The sequence below is a fragment of the Fundulus heteroclitus genome, chromosome 12, assembly GCF_011125445.2.
Source record: "Fundulus heteroclitus isolate FHET01 chromosome 12, MU-UCD_Fhet_4.1, whole genome shotgun sequence".
In the NCBI taxonomy this organism is placed as follows: Eukaryota; Metazoa; Chordata; class Actinopteri; order Cyprinodontiformes; family Fundulidae; genus Fundulus; species Fundulus heteroclitus.
Window position 1 is genome coordinate 5,067,101 of NC_046372.1, and position 19,079 is coordinate 5,086,179.

At 36.2% G+C, this 19,079-nt stretch overlaps 1 protein-coding gene across 3 annotated transcripts in view; it reads left to right on the forward strand.

Moving 5' to 3' along the window:
• The window catches only part of LOC105939939 (netrin receptor UNC5C), a 262,858-nt gene that overhangs the window by 187,461 nt on the left and 56,318 nt on the right, over window positions 1-19,079 (forward strand). The window lies entirely within an intron of this gene.

Here is a 19,079-nt window from a genome sequence, read left to right on the forward strand (position 1 = left end):
GAAAAAGAAATTTGTTGTTTTAACATGCTTATGTTTTGGAATAACTAGATAATAATTTGATCAAATTGAGACAGTATGAAATAACAAACATATCTGAGTGCAACAGGAAAAACAAGAAGGGATACAATGCTGCTTAACCTGCAACTTGGTTCAATGTTTACATGTTGAGAATGTAAAGCCCTAGCAAGTTGTGTAAGCTCTGGGACAATTGTGAAATATCACTTGAGATGCATTCTTTCTTTTCCTCCGTGGACGTTCTTGTATTTTACTTCCTTGTGAATAGGAGGCCTCAGTGGGAAAGGCAAAAATACATCACTGTCCAAAGGCGCAAAACAGCACAGACATAAATACAGAAAGCAGAGACATGAAAACTTTTACTGCACTGACCCATGAGCCTGTGCAAGGCTGTTCTATAATTTAACAACTTGTCAGTCATTTTAACACTGGCTTATTGGAGCTAGAAAAAAATTATAGGTAACATGATGCCTATAATGGACATTACAAAGGTCCCAAAACTGTTATAAAGGCTTTTTATATGATTGTGTTAAGCCCCAAAGAATCTAGCTTATTCATATGGTCAGTAAATAAAATATTATCTTTAATAGATTTTCAGCAGGTTAATGTGTAATTTATAATATTTTTTCAAATTTGAGTTAAATCCAATGCATACTGCCAAAAATGATCAAAAGAGACACAATCACAAAGAAGTTATGACTTATTTTGTTTGGATTTGTTTAAACTGTCAAACCTTTAAAAAATGTAACAAGTTTTTCTTATTCTAAATTGTCTTTGCTGGCCAATTTCTTTCACAGTGCAGTGGGTGCGGAGTAGATAAGAACATTAAGTATAGCGTGCAAATTTAGAACGAAGACAGGCGAAAAACCTTTTTCATTTCTTAATTTTCAATCCCTCTATCACAAGCTCAACTTGCCTCTCTTTTAAACTTTTCCCTGATGATCTTGGAGATGTTGATTCTAATTCCAGCTGTTACTGGGTCAGCATCTGTTTGGGGAAATGTTCCCTCGACATGTCTAAGGCGTTGAGTGGATTTGGATGTTTTTTTTTTTAACTTGCCTCTTCCTGATTTGAGCCCAGGGCCTTTTTTTCATCTTTGCATCCCTCAAACACTCGTCACAACCCGTCATTGCTGTTTCCCCAACAACCGAGTGCTTTTTGTAAGAGGTTTTCTCATTACTTTCACTTATTAGTATATTACTGCTCTCTTTTTTTCTTTTTCCCCTAATCAGTGTTTTGTTTTGAATATCAAGAAGTAACAAACTGCATATTTTGCAAATCAAGCACTTTGGACAAGTGAACGATATATATATGATGGGAAACGCCATAGATAATGAACACAAGAAGAACCTATTCATTAAACTAACTTATTATGTTTACAAAAATTATTTTTTTTTTTATGTCAACAAGAAAAGGAAGCTAATATTGTCACACTGTTACACTCAGCCTGGCTAAACATGCTTGAAGCCTGTAGAGATTCTCTACAAACAGACAATAAAGATTTTAGATAAAAAAGCATGTAGGATATCATCACCACATGTATATATATATATATATATATATATATATATATATATATATATATATATATATATATATAAACACGTTCAGTTGGTGGAATGAGTTGGTGTTTTCAAATCTCTTTCTGGTCTTTAAAATCTTACATACATCCTCCCCCCCTTGAAGCTGTGGTCATGGTGTTGACAAGGGCTTCAAGGACCACCAGAGCTACTGTGAGAGGGGACCTGCTGTACCTTTTAGGCAAAATACATTCGGTCAGCACTCAATTACAGTGAAAGCCTCTTTGACTAAAATAAAATAACAGAAAACATAGAAACATATAGGTCTTTCAAATCATTTTCCAATAACTTAAAATCATGTCTCCTGGATTATCTATTTTGCAGCCACCGGTTATGGGATTAGTAGAACTGTTATGCATTTTAATGTGATGTAATGCATTGTTGTATTATGTTTTATTGTTTCTTTTGCTCTTTTTAAGTACTCCAGCTGATATCTTTTATTTTATTTTAACAGATTTAACAAATGTTCTAATTTGGTGATTAAAGTATGTTGCTCATTTGTATGCGCTGTATTTAAATTGTATTTCACATTGTAACCTGGGGGACTACAGATGAAAACTAGCCTTCATTGCTAATTCTGCCATATTCTGTAATGTGCATAGTCCTTTTTGAAATAAACTCCATAACTATGATGCGGTTCCAGGTTATGAACAGATCAGCTCTACGTACTTGAGACAGCCTTCAACTGCCTTGTAACAATAAAAAAACCTTTTAACAGCCTGTCACAAACATCACACTTGACATCTCTGTGAACCCATGCACACTTAAGTGGCCATTACTTTTTTATGGAAAGAAAAACAAATTGGAAAGGTGTTCCATTATTTTTTTTTTCAGATTATTGTTTTGTCTTAGGCATGGAGTGGAAGAGAGCATATTTGTAGGTATTGGAACTGGAGGCAACAAAGGCTTAGAACTACAACTGTACAACCTATGCTAAGTGAAAACTGAATTTATTTATATCCCCTAAAATTTCAGGTTTCCAATATTAACTTTGAAACCTGTCTTCTTTTACAATGGCTGTGATATTGAGCACCAAGTTATGAAGAGTATCTGCCAAATACTTTAGCTGTGCAGAGGACAAACTCATGAGAGCAAATGTTCACATACAGGCACTGCTTTCTTCCAAGTCTCTTAAAAAAGGTCCTTCCTGGACTTTCAGATTTGGGCACAACAAACTCTCATCCCACGTTGATGTCCACATATGTTAAAAATATTTAAATTTTTAAGACTTCAAATAATTTTAAATGGGTATTTTTGAAGGGCAATATGTGTCAGTTATATTATGTGAATGAAATCATTTTTGCTAATTTAGAAATTCTTAATGTTTTGAAATAATTCATAATTAATTTATGGTTAAGTAACTTTGTGGAAAGCTGGACTATTAAACTGTCTAATCATTCATAAGAATGATTACGTGTTTGAAACTTAAATATAAAAAGACCCTCAGTCATAACATAGTTATTATGTTTGTAGTTATATATTGTTAACTTTTAAGATCTCCCTTAGACTAAATAATGTATTGATAAAAAATAGATATAGTTGGTAGCCTTACATTATGTTTCTCATGTTATCCAAAGTCTAATTCTAATTGGTTGATAAAACTCAGCTGCTCGTTCTCCTCAACACCTGCCTCTCATTGTGCTGCTGCGGCTGTGAGACAGACAGAACTAGAGAACCTAACCATAAGCTTTGGCAAACAAAGTTGAATCCAACCTAGGTCATGTTGTTGAGATTTGATAGCGATAAATGTTTTTGGAAATTCATGCTTTGCTATGTTTATCTGTTGTTTTCTGTAAAGCTGTGCAAAATTCCAGTTTTTCATCCAGCTCAGAGACATGTCCAGCATCATTTTTAACTTTGTATAAGAGCTTTTTTACTTCATATCCAACTTGTTTCCGAATCCTAAGTAGGAAAATATCAAAACACCCAGAACACCTGTGCCAAAACCAACAAATGCACATCGCTGAGTGAGTTTTGGGCAGACAGAACTGCTGTTGGAGCTAAAGCAAGGCATCCCTCCAGCCAACATAGAGACAGAGCTGATGGAATCCCTGAGCAAAAACACAAGCTGATTTTGGAAAAGTAACAATCTGCATCTGATTCAAAGTAAAGTGCTCCTTGTGGTCAGTTCTATTCCTAAATAGAACAGCAGCTGCTGGAAGCCGACAAATCAAAAGTGTTTGTGAGACTCCTAAGTGATTTTCTTCTCCCAAAACTTCTTCTAAAAGGTTAGCGTAGAGACAGGATCAAGCTTTGGGTGCAAACACTTTTCTTAAAATCCTGTGAGACCAACACGGTTTAATTTAATTAGTGTTAAGGTTGTTGTGTTTGCTAGCCATAAAATGTTTGTTTTATCATGTAAGAAGTAGTTTGAGGAGTAGCTCGTATTAGTGACTTTGTTTTTTAATCTTTGGTTATTGGAGTAGTTTTTTTTGTGTTTGAGAATGTTAACTACCAGTTCTTTGGGATTTTTTTCTTAGTCTTTACAATGTCTGATTTAAGTGTGATTACGTTTGATCAATGCCAAATCTTAAACTGAAAAATATTCATAAATCTCTTCCTCAGTGGGCTCTACGTAGCTATAAATAATTTTTTGTTTGTAACTTTAAAATCCTGAGAATATTCTGAATAAGCAGCAGTGCCAATTAAAAAAAGAGAGTAATTTTACTAATTATTTTAGTATAGCTGCCATTATATGAACAGTTAGAGAAAGTGGCTCTTCTTCATGGTTCAGGGTCAACATCATCTGCTTTGATGTTTGCCTTGGTATCATACCTCTAGTGTCAAATCTATACTTACTACATTATCAACAGTTACATAAATCTACCTTAAACCCCAATTGTGTTCTTATAAATAACATTTTTCACACTAAACATATAGAAAATGCTTTGGTATTAGTTTTCACACATGTAATTTTCCCGATGGACCAAAATCGCCCTAAGTATCAGCCACAATGGCTCAAATCCTTGTCACACATTCTTTTCTGCTCTTCTTCATGCTTTTTAAACTTCCACTTCCAAGTCACCAGTCTTCACTTCTTTTTTTGTGCTTCCTGCACATCTTTTCCCCATTAACTCACCAACCACCTGCACCATGTCTCCAAAGAACAGACCATCAATCAATCTTCCACAGTGGTAGTCCCTCGATGTAATGCCTGGCTCCTCTTCACGGAGAAATGAGTTAGAAAAATTAAGAGAACCTGGTATTAGGGTTGGATTTTTCATGCTCACACACTTTTACACTCACACGTAAAACTCATTTTTTGACACATGTATTGTAGTGTAAATTATTACTCTCACCTACTTTCCTTGTCTTTTGCTGTTTTTTTTTTTTTTTTTTTTTTTTTTTTTTACACAATCCCCTTACCTCTCCCCTTTGCATTCCTCACATGGCTTTCACTTTCCTGCTGCTGTTGTTTTCCCAGTGTGGGAGCTTAATAGATTACTCCAGCATATCTTCCGCAGCTAGCCTTTCTACTCTGCTTTCCACCCTTTCAGCACTTCATCTTTTTCTGCTCTGTCTCTTCCCAGTCCATGACATTGTATGGAAATTCCAAATCAGTCTTTTTTTACATTCTCATTATCTCTTCAATTGTCTATTTTTATTCCTTTGCAATCGTTTTCTTCCATCTGCACAGGGTCCCTCTCTGTTCCATCTTTTCTTGGTTTCTCTCCCTATCTGTTGACACTGTCAACTTAGTTTTAATGGATCACCCACAGTTATCAGCCTCTTGTTTCCTCTTCCTCCTCCACCATAATCACAGCCTCCCCAGCTCTCTGTCTTTCCATACTTCAGCCTTACCGTGGACATACCTTTCCTTTTTCTGAAAGATTGTTCCCCATCCATCTTTCCTCTCTTCACTCTTGAATGCTGATGGGAGAGGGTGAGTCTAATAGATCACTGTGAAGCATCTGCACCTGTGTTAAATCTCAGCGGTAACACAGTGGCGTGTATGAGTAAGAATGTGCATGTGTGTTTGTGTGCACTCCACAGAGGCCGATGTAAGCTCTCTGTTCAGAACATCTGTGACCTCCTTTGGTGCTGAGCAACTTCCTTTTTTTGCCTGCTCCCCATTATTCCCCATCATTTATAGACACACTGTGCTACAACTGAACCATTTTGTTAGATACCTTTGTTAGATTTCAGGTGAACACAGCACCTGCAAGTTTTGTGGGTTTTACAAAAGTGGATGTCTGGGATGCTGGAGCATAAATGATGCAATGTCAAAATACTCAAGAACAAAAACATGTTTCGGCTGAGTAACAAAATGGTCATGAATCATACATGCAAGTCATACATCATCACCTGTACCCTGCTGCAGCAGCATAGTAAGTTATAAATAGCCCTCTGTAGCGCTGTCCCAGTTCAGATGGGCATCCTCTTGTGTCCCAATTCTGTCTCAGTGGACACCTTGGAGAGCACTCGAACATTTCACTCTCTCACTACATATTGAGGTAATCTACTTTTTCCTTAGCTAAATCTTATTTCCTTTTCATTCCAATTGGTAATATGAGTCTCTTTTCTTATGAATAATGTTTGATCTGCAATGGGCCTTTATATATATATTTTTTCTTTTTAGAATAGTTGTCTTTCAGCTACGTTGCACAGCGCATATGACAGCCTTTCACCCTTTTTAGCTGTTAATTAATGATAAACACTCCAGGAAATATTTTTATAGCTCAAATAATAAAAATACAATTTGAAATTCTGTATACTGTTACAATTTTAATTAATACACTTGCCGAAAACTGCAGAGCAGTTATTTGTAAATCATTACAAATAAAAATCTAAAAAGTGTGGTATAGATTTGCATTCAGCCTCATCTCCTCTGAGACTCCTACATAAAATACCACAAAAAATACATTGGTTATATGAAGAGCTAAGCGATATGTTAGTGAAAATTTGTAAATAAACTGCATTATCAAAGCAAGGCAAGTTTATTTGTATTATTGTTTCAGTAACAAGACAATTCAAAGTGCATGTACATGAACATAACATAAGAAAAGAAGACACACTGAGGAGAATGTGTTGCAGTGCAATAGTAGCAGCCGGTCAAAATAAATTGGTTACAAACTCAATCTAATGATGTAATGAAGTAAAACGTTAACATTCAAAGACATCTTTAAACAAATAGATTTTTAAAGGTATACTATGCAACCGGGGTTTATTTTCCAGCGAGGCTCCCCCCAGAGGGCGAAAGTAAAAGTGCACTGTCATAAAGATGCTCAGCTGTTCTGGTTTCTCCGTCAAGCCAGGCGCGGTTGATTTGAGCTTAGCAGACAGGCGAACGCAACGAAAAGTCGAAAAAACAGCAGTACAAACAATGACTAACACAGTGAAAGTATGAACATCAGGGTTTCCTGCAGCGCTATCTTGGCGAGGCTATTATTATTATTTATTTTTTTTTTTTTTTGAATGTTGGCGAGGCGGTAGCGAGGCGGTAGCGCGGCCATGCTAAGATAGCGCTGCGGGAAACCTTGATGTTCATACTTTCACTGTGTTAGTGATTGTTTGTTTTTCGTTGCGTTCGCCTGTCTGCTAAGCTCAAAACAACTGCGCCTGGCTTGACGGAGAAACCAGAACAGCTGAGCATCTTTATGACAGTGCACTTTTACTTTCGCCTTCTGGGGGCAGCCTCGCTGGAGAATCAACCCCGGTTGCATAGTATACCTTTAAGAAAAGGTGATAAGAAGCACAGTTTAAATTTAGCACAAACCATATAGAGGACACAGCAAACATGTGGAAGAATGTGCTCTGACTAAACTGAACTTTGTCCTGTTTGCTAAACACTGTGTGTGACAGAAGACTGAATCTGCACATCACTCTTAATGCCCCTTTTTCACAATGAAACCTTGTGGTGAGAGACTTGTGCTGTTGGGATACTGTTCTCCAGCAGGAACAAGATAGATATATGGAGCTACATACAGGGAATTGGAAAAGCAATACAGTTACGGGCTGCAGAAGGCTTAAAGCTGGGGAGGAAGTTCAACCTAAGGCAGGAGAATAATGGAGTAGTGCAGATAAAAGCATATTCATGTGCTAGAATGGCCATGGTCTTAATCTTATTGAGAATCCGTAGCCAGACTCGAAATCTGATTTTCATGAATTCTATCATTGAATCTGATTGAGCTTGAACAATTTTGCAAACAATGGGCAACAATTTCTGTTTGGTAGAGACATACTCTAAAAGACTTGGCTAAGCAGAAATACATCTGCACTGTTTAGATTTTTATTTGTAAAAACATTTTGAGAACCATGTATCATTTTCCTTTACCTTCACATTTAAGGTGTGTATTCTGTGAGTCTATTGGAGTTTATGGTTGTAATGTGGCAATGGAAAAGTTTAATGAATGTTATACACTGCTTTTTTTGTCATTGTTCAACACATAAATGCTTATACCACTGAAAAAAAAGTTATCCATTCTTACTCGAAAGCAGAGTTAATCTTAGGTGTCTTTTCAGAACATCATCAAGGAGGAGCTATTGTTGATGGCAACCCAGTTATGTCACCACGGTTAATTGGGTCTTTATGTCACTTGCTAGGATCTAATTAATTAAGCTGTCAGAGCTTCTGAAATCCCATGTTGACACACACACACACACACACACACACACACACACACACACACACACACACACACGTGTACACAAGTACACTTCTCCGTCTTGAGTCCCATATATATCCATAGTGACCTTATGTTAACCTGCACAATCTGCCAGTCTGGCCACTCGTCGTGTGTAATGTATTGCTGGGGTGTTGCTGGCTACAGAGAATTCCCTACAGAAGCACTGGGCAGCAGGACTGTCCTAATCACCTCCCAAGCGTAGAGAATACACAGACAGAAATGCTAGGACATATGGCCAATTAAGGAGGTGATGTGAAATGGTACAAATATATTGTTGGTGGCTGGAAAGCATACATCACATAATCAAAGTATTGCGTTGATCATTCCAACCAGTTGTTATGGGCTCCAGCACGAGCGTTGACATTTTATCTTAAATACAGTCTGTTTACTTGTAGTTATGTTGGACATAAATCTAGAAAATCCTGTCTGCTTATCTGCTCATATCAGTTTACTGCACTTGTGCTTGAGAAAACGTTTCATTTGCCACCCTATTTATATTGTAAATCATTTGTTCAATTATTAAGCATTGGGCTTTTGTTTAGGGCCTGAACACAGATTTTGCTTTTGCAACTCTTCTTTTTAAATGTTCCTTCCACATTTAAACACATAAACAAAGTCGTTATTGCAGAGGCAATGTTTGGAAAAATGGAGTTTGTGCTGGTGTGGATGAAAGAAGGAAATTAGAGTTATGTGGAAAAAATGCCGTTAGGAAGAAACAAGGTACTTTGTTAGGATGTGGGTCTGTTGTGTAGATCTTAAAGTTGAAAGGACAATTAACCAGGGTCCTCTTGGCACAAAAATATGTCCATTTGTATTTCCTAGAATGCTGCCAAATGAAAGGTTTAATGTCCAAATTGCAGGAAGTGAATTAAAGAGAATGAACACAAACACACACATACACTATGTGTGCCCTACAAATTGCGTTTGTTTCTACTTGCTTTACAAAATCAATAGGTACTACTTGTACAGTTGCAAATTACAGTACTTAAGAGGTGACGCTTAAAGATTCACACAGAGGCTGATTGTTTACTATCTGCAGATCTGGCTGTTTTACAAAACCCAGGCTTGCAGGCAAAATAGCTCTGGAAGCGTGATTGTAGGGCTATCAGGAGAAATGAGAATGCAAAATAATGTACAGTGCCTTCCAAAAGTTTTGATACCATTTGAATGTTTTCACATTTTGTAATGCTACAACCACAAGCTTAACTCCATTAAATGGGATTTTGTTGGATAGACCACCATGAAGTAGGCTGTAAATGAAGTGGAAGGAAAAGAAGGCAGTTTCAATCTTTTTGTGGCCAAAACCTTTTTTCCCATTCTTCTTTTCATCCATATCATGACAGCAGCTACCATGGAGTTTTATTGAATTTGTATTTATCATAAATGGTTCATGTATTTTATTTTCATGTACATTTTTAGGTTATTCAAATTCTAATACAGTAGAGGCTAAATTAGCTGTAGCTTCAAGCTTCACCTTTTTATTTCCATTTGATTGGTTTATCATCCTTAATTTGTATTTTACCAAACAGACCTTTTTCAGCATAGCTCAATCACAGTCACATTGAGTGAAAAGCATTCTTGAACACCAGTTTTCCAAAACTTTCCATAGATTAGGCTATTTTAAAACGTATATTTGCTTTTATAAGCACAAAGGTGCCTGAATACTTATGAAGCCCAAAATTCATGTTTTTATGTAGTATTAAGGTTTAAACGCTCATTAAAACTAAATATGTTTCCTGTAATTCTATCTTTATTGGAGAGCTAAATGTTGATTAGAAATACTGTAATGAATCAAGTGTTTAGAATGTTAAAACAATCAATGACATTCATATTATCCAGTATATCCATATTTAGCATTGTCAAACCGATTGTCTTCAAATGAATACAGCTTAACGCTAAGCTTTTGTGTTTTACTTTTGAAAAGGATTATTATTGCACTAGTTCTTCTTCATGGCCCCTCTTCTCTGTTAATTGATTGAAGCAACAAAGTCTATTCATGATGGGCTAACTGTTTTGTCTAATATCAACACAGACACACTCTAACACACCAACTTTCGCCCACATCCAAGCGCACTGTTGGATTAAATTTCTATTAGCTTTTCTCGATTGAGTTTGAAGATCGTTGATTAGCCAGTAATGGCCTTTGTTACTGCGCTAATGAATAGCTTGATTACTATTCTACTTAGCAACACATCAGGGTGCCGGTGGTGTGTGTGAGATTTTTAAGTCTGTGTATGTTGGTGTAATCCACAGATAAACACATAAGACAGTTCTTACCAATTGTCTGAGTTTGTGTCAACACAGCTAGTGGCAGCAGAAGAGAAAGATAGATGGTCTTCTCTGCCAAGACCCATCTCTCATTCTGTCGCTCTCCTCCAACCTTGCTCACGCCTGTATCGGTTCCCTCCCCAATGTGTTTCCTTCCAGCTGCTCTCACTCTCTGGCTCCTTCTGTTGCTTAACTATGGTCTTTTTCTATTTGTCTGTGGCTCACACTTTTATCCTTCTGTATTTATGTCTTTTTTCTTGAGTTTATTTCTCTTATGTCTGTCTTTAAACTATGTTGCTGCATCTGCTGCTCATTTGACTGACTTGTTTATGGTGACATAATTTGTTGAGGTTGTGCAGTTTTCTTGTGTATGAGTATAAAAGAAAATGTGAATGTTTGATAATAGAAACAAGCAAGGCAATTATGATGATGGTGCTACGGATACAAGTCCTAGCCAATAATAATGAGCTTGGGACATCTGGCCTTGATGTGTTCATAAGCGTCTGAATGTATTTGCAGGGGTGTGAGTGGAGTTTGACACAGCAACAGCTGGGCATATGGCTGCTTTTCTAGAGAAGTAGACAGGAAAGCCTCTGGCGCACAGTATTTTCTGGACCTTATGTCAAACCTATGCGGCAAAACTAAGATAAATTTAAAACGCTATGCCTTATTAATTGCTGACATACAAACTAATGTATCCATGTCAGGAAAACTCCCTGTTTTCCTGACATGGATACATCTACAGTACTGCAGGTAAAAACCTTTTATCAAGGGGCACTTTCAAAGATACTTGGCTTTATTGTTCCAGCCTCCTCAAAATACTCCCAAGGGTTAGACACTTACTTTTAGAGGCATTTAGCTGAGATTCTCATTGTATTTTTTTGTTACATGAAATATTTTTCCTTTAAAGAAACTGTCACAAAGTAGAACAAAAAGCAAAGTCATTCTTCTAAGTGTTTTTTTTTTCCTGAATGCTAAACCTTCTTTAACAAATACAGCTGAAATTGTAAATTGTTTATATGATGAGAAAAAGGTGGAAACTGTCTCATCATATAAATACTTGGGAATGGTTTTGATGACCTTGTTATGTTTGATATAGACAGCACAGACATTGTGAATTGGGGCCAACAGAGAATTTATCTTCTCCGTAAACTAAACTCCTTCTCTGTGTCACGCCGGGCATCCTGTGTAGATTTTATCAGTTGAGGGTCTTTAAGTTTTTCTTTTATCAGTTGGTTTCACAGTTTGACAGTCAAAGACGGGAACAGGCTGAACAACATTGTAGAAATCTGTTCTAAAATATCGGTGTGAAACAGAGAGACCTTAATGCCTTCTGCAACCAGCAAATAGTTCGGAAGGCAGCAGGTATCTTAGCCTCTCTTGGTCATGCTCTGGCAGGTGAATTTTCTCTGTTGCCTTCTGGGCGTCGTTATGAGCTTCCTGTGTGTAAGACAAACTGCCACTCCAAATCGTTCATCCCTTCCACAATCATGTTTTTAAACTCTGTATGGTTCTTTGGAGGTTTTTAAATGTGTGCATGTTGTTGTGAATATTGTGTGTGATTGGTTCCAAACATGCTGCTCTTGACTAATTGTCTCTTGTGGGATTAATAAAGTCAGTTGAATTGAATTGAGTTGAGTTCTCCAAAGGAAATCTGTGTGATTATTCACATCCAACAGTTAAAGTGTAAATTGTCATTTTAATACCATTAAATCTGCTGTCACGCCAATTCTTATCTTTCCACGTATACTTTTGAAACATGTTTTGTGAAACATCATACATCATATGGGAATGATAATTCAGTCTGTACACAGTCTATGCATATAATTACTAGATGACTTAAACAGCCACTTCAAGTATTTGATATGTGTAGGTCAGTGAGTCTGTTCCAGTACAGACAGATCACCTGCATATTGTAGCATCCAATAAAATAATCATTCCGTCATTGCCACAGGTCAGTCAGGACACCCCCTCAAATGATCTGCAAACGTCATAGTCCATAAAGATTCAAGTCTAACCTCCTCTGTCAACCTGTCCACCACCACAGCAAATAAAAAAAGAAGCTCAGAGCAAGTCCTTGATGAAGTCTCACTTCAGCACACCGCACCACTGTCTCACAGCTCTCAAACATGCTTCTCTGCTACTCCAGATGTCCTCATATAATGTCACAGCACATCTCTTAGTGCCCTGTCACAAAAGAGTTCCTTCTCATCTTCTCTATAATTAGGATAAGGTTTACAATAATAAAATATAAATTAGACCCTTTTTTAATATTATTTAATCAAAAAGTAAAACTGCTGTCCCTTATGATCACATAAGGCACATAAAGGCACAACCCTCCCTTTTATGGTTGGTTCTAACTTTAAATGTCTCAAATCTTCCTCTAGTGCTTCTTTCTGTCTATCATCCAACACACTTTGCAATTAAAAGAGGTGACAACGTTTCCTGGAGCAGGAGGTGGGGTCCTTTGGATTATTAAAACATGGAAACACCCACACATTGGTTGATTTATTACTTTGCGAGCTCTTTAACCCACTCATCTGGGGACTTATACGGATCCACATAATATAGCTAATCAAGGGGATAATTCTCAGTGAGGAAGATGCATATTAACGCTTCAATTACCCCCCCCCCCCCCCCAACACACACACACACACACACACACACACACACACACACACACACACACACACAGCCTTACATAAATATTCTGAACAGCAATAGTTCCATGATTTCACTGCAGAATCACACTTTATTGTAATTAGTTGATTTTGTGTTTTGTCATACCCCTATTGTGAAGCTGCCGCTACTTCGGAATATTAATGTTAAGATTCGGCACCACGCTCTCCCACATATCTTAGAGTCCTTATCAACTCTCATATGAGACTCTTTGTAGTGGCTCAGCACAACATGTCATATTTTAGCATTTGGCTCATAGATAGTCTTCTCTGTTTATCTTTATCTATTCCCTGCACTGTGGCTTACCCGTTTGCTTTTGCAAGTTTTATACTGTGTTTTTCTCTGTGACACTGTGTGACTATGATGTTCCTCCTCTGAGTAGCAGATATGTCACAAAGCTTTGCAGTTCAAAATGTTTTCTGTTGCTCAAACAAAAGGAAGCATACATACATCTCTATATCTTGGCCTACTTTTATCTCCCACTCCAACTGGGACTTTATTCAGCTGCCAAACAGAACAATATCTCTATAGATGTGAAATACATTAAACCATTCTGGTTCCTTGATTTTTCCAATTCCAATGAAACCCATGAGAGCATTTACATATCTAGAATGTTTCTGGTCCTCACTATACATGAACTGTTGGAAATATTCTTCACTTCAGGTGTTTTACTTAGAATATATAGGTGTGTGTGTGTGTGTGTGTGTGTGTGTGTGTCAGATGTAAACTATTTTATTATTTAAAATGAGACAGTATATATTTGACTGTGATTCCTATAGGAGAACTATCTGTTCTCATCCTTTCCTTTGTGTGTATGTGTATGAAACTGTGCCTTTGGTGTGTTTCAAAAGCAGAGGAGACAGGTGAAATGGGGGCAAAAGTTAAAACAACAAATTTCCACTTTCCCTGGGGGTTAGTTTGATCCAGTCAGCCACCGTCTGCCATTCACACATACACACACTGATATACACACTCTTACACCAGCTGTGGCTAATGATGCCCTGGTAATGGTAGGATTGCAACCACATGTGGTCCCTTTGTCTGAAGCCACCAGAGCACACATCAGTCTGACAGGCTTCAACCTTCAGAAGTCATCAAAGATCCCAGCTATTTTCAGCACATTATCACAGAAGAACTCAAAACCAGCATTAATTCTTAAAGAACTAAAGCGTTGTATGGGTTGGCTTGCTTCTCCTAATCAATCCCATGCTTATGCGTGACACAATGAGCTTTCACTCCTGTGATTACACACCAAAGTGCTACATTTTTGCAGAATGTGTTCCAGTGATGTAGCCATTATTAACTATGAGCCAATATCTTCTTTTTTTGGTGCCAATGAGCCTTTCATAAATAATAGAGTATCCTGTGTCCCTGCCTAAACAGGCTTGTGTTGTCATGTAATAACTGCATTTTACCACCACCTTAACTGTTTTTATTATTAGATGCATTACAACGCAGTGAGTTTTAAACTTTATACCTAAAGATTTGATTGAAAGGTATTATGTTTAAAGCATGAAGAACACAATGCTATATTTTCCTAATCTCTGTGAGTCTCAGAATCTCTATAATATGCAGTTGGACCAAATTATTCTTCTATTTAGTTAACCACCAAGACTTCCTCCCCAGTTTAATTTTATCAAAGAAGCCTGCCTTACTTAAACCTTTCTCCTGCTGGGAGTTGGCCTATTCATAGGCCTTTTCCTGTCAGCAGGCTGTAAACGTTCCAGCTGAATATCTGCCTCAAGATGTACAGGGAATGTCCACAGAAAAAAAGCATTTTATAGCTGCAGCCCTTTATATTCTGAAAAGTTTGTAAGACTTTTAAATACAGCAACTTATTTTTGTTTAGACAGATTTAGTTTATACAATTTTACAGAACTTCTGTAAATCCCCGATTAAATACATTTTCAAGTTATTTCCGAATACAACCACCCGTTTGAGGATGTAGTAAGGCTTCACTGTTTAGAAATAAAAACTGCTGCACAACAGCAATGGCAGCAGAACAGTTCACAGGAACAAAAGCAAGTATAAGAAATTTTAATATTTATTTGCTTGTTCTTTTTAAATGACCTCTGTATACCTCATTATTGCATTCGCCCAACCCTTTCAGCTGTTGCACAGTATTACAATTATCTAAATTTTGGGTTTGACTGAGTGCCTATTCAAGTTCTTTACAATCTCTCAGAAAGTGAAACAGAGGGATACAATTTTTTATGACTTACTCAGACAGAAATTTATATACATTTTTGATTTTTTCACAAGTTTTTTCGTGTTAAAATAGAGCAGTAAATAATAATTGCAGAATTTTTTTTGATTAAATGGTAACTATTCAGAATAAGGATAATAACATATTTAGAAAATTCTGAAGTTGGACATTAAACCGTACATTTTCGAATATGATTTTTAAAATCACTGTCTTTAAGTTAGCATCTCCTTCATGCTTTTATTCATACATTTTGGAAAGTAAAGTTGTGTAGAAAACATGATTTGGATGACCAAATAAAGAAAACAAAGATTCAAAAGACAATATCATTTAGTAAATTTACATTAACTGACTCAAACAGATCATATTTAAATGTATCCAGTACAGCAACATGATTTTTTTTTTAAGGACTCATTTAAAGAAAACCAACTGAAGTTTCCTCTGAAAAGTTAGTTTTGTTTTTTTAACTTTCTCAGCCTGGTGTTGCCCTTCATGTTGGGTGATCAGTTGTATTCAGATTAATGATGACAATTAAATATTACTGAATATTACTGAATTATCCCTTTGTTATAAACGTATGAAGACGTTGTAGGCCTCTGGGTGTTTTTCTTTTGTTTTTGTTTGGGGGTTTTTTGCAGCACTCTGACAAATTATACTTGATCCCCCTCAGTATGGAACTCACTGCTTCCATCTGCCAAAAGATCTAAATTTATCAAGACCTCAACATGTCATGCCAAAACAATAGTTATTTTGTTTTTCATAAAGACCAGTAGCAGGGCAAATATTCTCATTGCCTCAAATATTGTTTGTCCCTTTGGTATAAACACCTGTAATTTAACTAACATGGCCAAGAGACAACAGAGCACCTACACAGTTTGATACACCTAGAAATTAAGCGAAGACTTGTTGCATCTCCTCTGTGTAAAATGTTTCTGTTTAACCTTTTCCCCATGAACGGAAGCCTTCTTGGAAACTGAAAGGTCACATTGTAGCTCACTTCAGACTGACAATTCTGGCCTGCATTGATTTTCCTGACCAAAGTGTTCTACCAGAGCTTCACAGATCAGAGACAGAAGCAGGTGGAATAACTGAGAAGGAAAAGTTACTGCCAACCCTGAGCAGGCACTAAACTGAAGAATAACATTGAATTTTCTTATTTTTCCAGCCGAAATTTCCATTTCCTAATGTGAGGGGAGGAAGGAATTAAACGGCATGAATTAAACAGCACAGCTTGGACGTTTATGTTCCTACCATAAAGATTGGATGGGCTGAATTTATGAGGGTTTGGACCAGTAAATACAGCACTCAGGAAATGTGATTAGGCTCATAAATAGAGTAGTTTACTGCTGTCATACCCTTCACCCAAAGCACCTTGTGAAAGCATATGTTCAAAGCATTTTTGTTTTATTACTGCAAATTTAGAATTCCTCACTAAAGAATCCACTTAATACGAAAAACACTTTATTTCAGTTATGGAACTGTGAGTTAAAATGAGCAGAGGTGGGTAGAGTAAGCAACAATTGTACTCAAGTAAGAGTAGAACTACTTCAACATATTATTACTCAAGTGAAAGTTAGTAGTAAGTAGAGTGACCAGAAACTGTACTCAAGTAAGAGTAGTGATACTTGAGCAACAATATTACTCAAATAAAAGTAAAAAGTACAGTGCAGTAAAACTACTCCTAAAAGAACATTTTGCTCAAAAAGTTACTCAAGTAAATACGACTGAATAAATATAACTAGTTACTACCCACCTCTTAAAATGAATTAATACATTTACCTGCTACCGGTATCACTACTAGTATCTTGTCAATGTGTCTTTTTTCATATGACAATTTTGCAACTATTCATCTTTCGTGATCGTGTAAAAAGCAAAACCATACCAAGAGTGCGAAACACCACTTTTATGTAAATAGTGCATGTTAAAATTTCACATAGATCACATACAATTAAAGCTAATATATTCTGTTAAAATACCATGTCCATGCTTCAAAGCATAAAACCAGGAACATTGCTAAGCTAAGTTTTAGCCAGAATTTGTAAGCAAGCTATTTCTACTGTGTGCAATTTCAAGATAAATTTAGCAAGTCATCTTTGTGGAAAGGAGATCTCAATGATGTATGTCACTGAGAGAGCTCCAGAAATGAGAGAAGACAACCTGCCATCTCACCTGATGAGTTTCAGGCAGCAAAATCTGGTAAATAAAAAGTAAAAGCTGCCATTATGGCTCGGTTCGGTTGAGAGCCTGCAGAGCTGAGTGGAAGGTGAGTCATGGATCACTCTGGTTATTAAAATCCCATCTTTGGGTTGCTACCTCAACTTCAAAAGATTAAAGCAACAATAAGGAGCAATACTTCACATTTTATACCAATTTTAAATTGGTGGATTAACAATTTATATTGACTTTTAGGATGTGGATTTGTGAACGGGTTCCAAATTATTTTATTTTTTTTTAATGCAGAATTCTTTTTGGTATTTATTTATATTATATAAGTAAAAATATACAACAACCAGTTCGCTTTGTCTATTAGAGCCCACATCCTATATCAAAAAAATTATTTGTCTTTCTTTACTTAGTTAGTATAACTGCTCTGGTGTTTTATCAAATAACTTTTAGACACTATCGGATATACATCTTTTTATTCATAAGAAAGCCTTTAATCCTTTAGTTTTTCATGTACCTGGAACAATAAAGATGACAGCTACTCAAAGTTTTTCTTTGCAGCGCCTTTAAAAAAAGATTTCATAGATCATTCTGATGTATTTCTACTCACTCCATTTTGCATTTGTAATCTAGAGATGATAAAAACAAGACTAGTCTATACTGTACAAAGTTTGTTGTTTTATTCTCACAGGTATGACAGACTGAACAAGGATTTTTTCAGTCATTTTGTTTATTTATTTATTTCCCTTGTAAAGCAATGTTGGCCAGTTGCTGGGGTAGTAATTTATCACAGTTTGCCTTATTTTCTACACTGATTGGATAACAAACAGAAACCAATTGGCATAGTTTACTGTTGAAGCACCAGGCCCCACAACATTCAGTGTTATTACCTACTTGTTTAATTTATATACAAATGGAATTTGTCAACTATCTAGTATACTGCGTTTTTTTTTTTAGAGATGACTGTTCTGGAAAAGATTTAAAAAGTTGTTTTATAAAAGGGTTATTGAAAGTAGTTCAAAGACAAGTGTACCTATTTATTTGTTGAATTAAAGTCAAACAAAGTTAATGATTTTTTGTACATGGATAAAGGTTGATTTGATTGATCATTCTAAAATTGTTGTAGGATTCATTTGGGATCATAAACCTAATATTAAGTCTCATACAGAGTACATAAAATGAAACGTATGGCTAAGCATTTTGAATAAAGCTTTAAAGAGTGTAATGCAGTTAGCCATGTTTCATATTTTTTATTGTTCACTTAATTGTTCATATTTGAGTAACTGTATTGCGGTCCGGGATTTGCTCTTCTGTGTTACAAAAAAGATAACATGACTTTTACATACTGTAGACATAAGCAAGCGTATCCACACTTGTTTATTAAGTCACATATATTAAATATATATTGAAATTGCACTTATTATTATTCCCTCTCCGTTTCTGCTCAGGTTTGGATAATCCCGTTTTCAATTTTGTAAATTGAAATCTGGTTATTGTATTTTAAACAGAAAAAAGTGAAGTAAAACTGGACTGGAGTTCTTACTG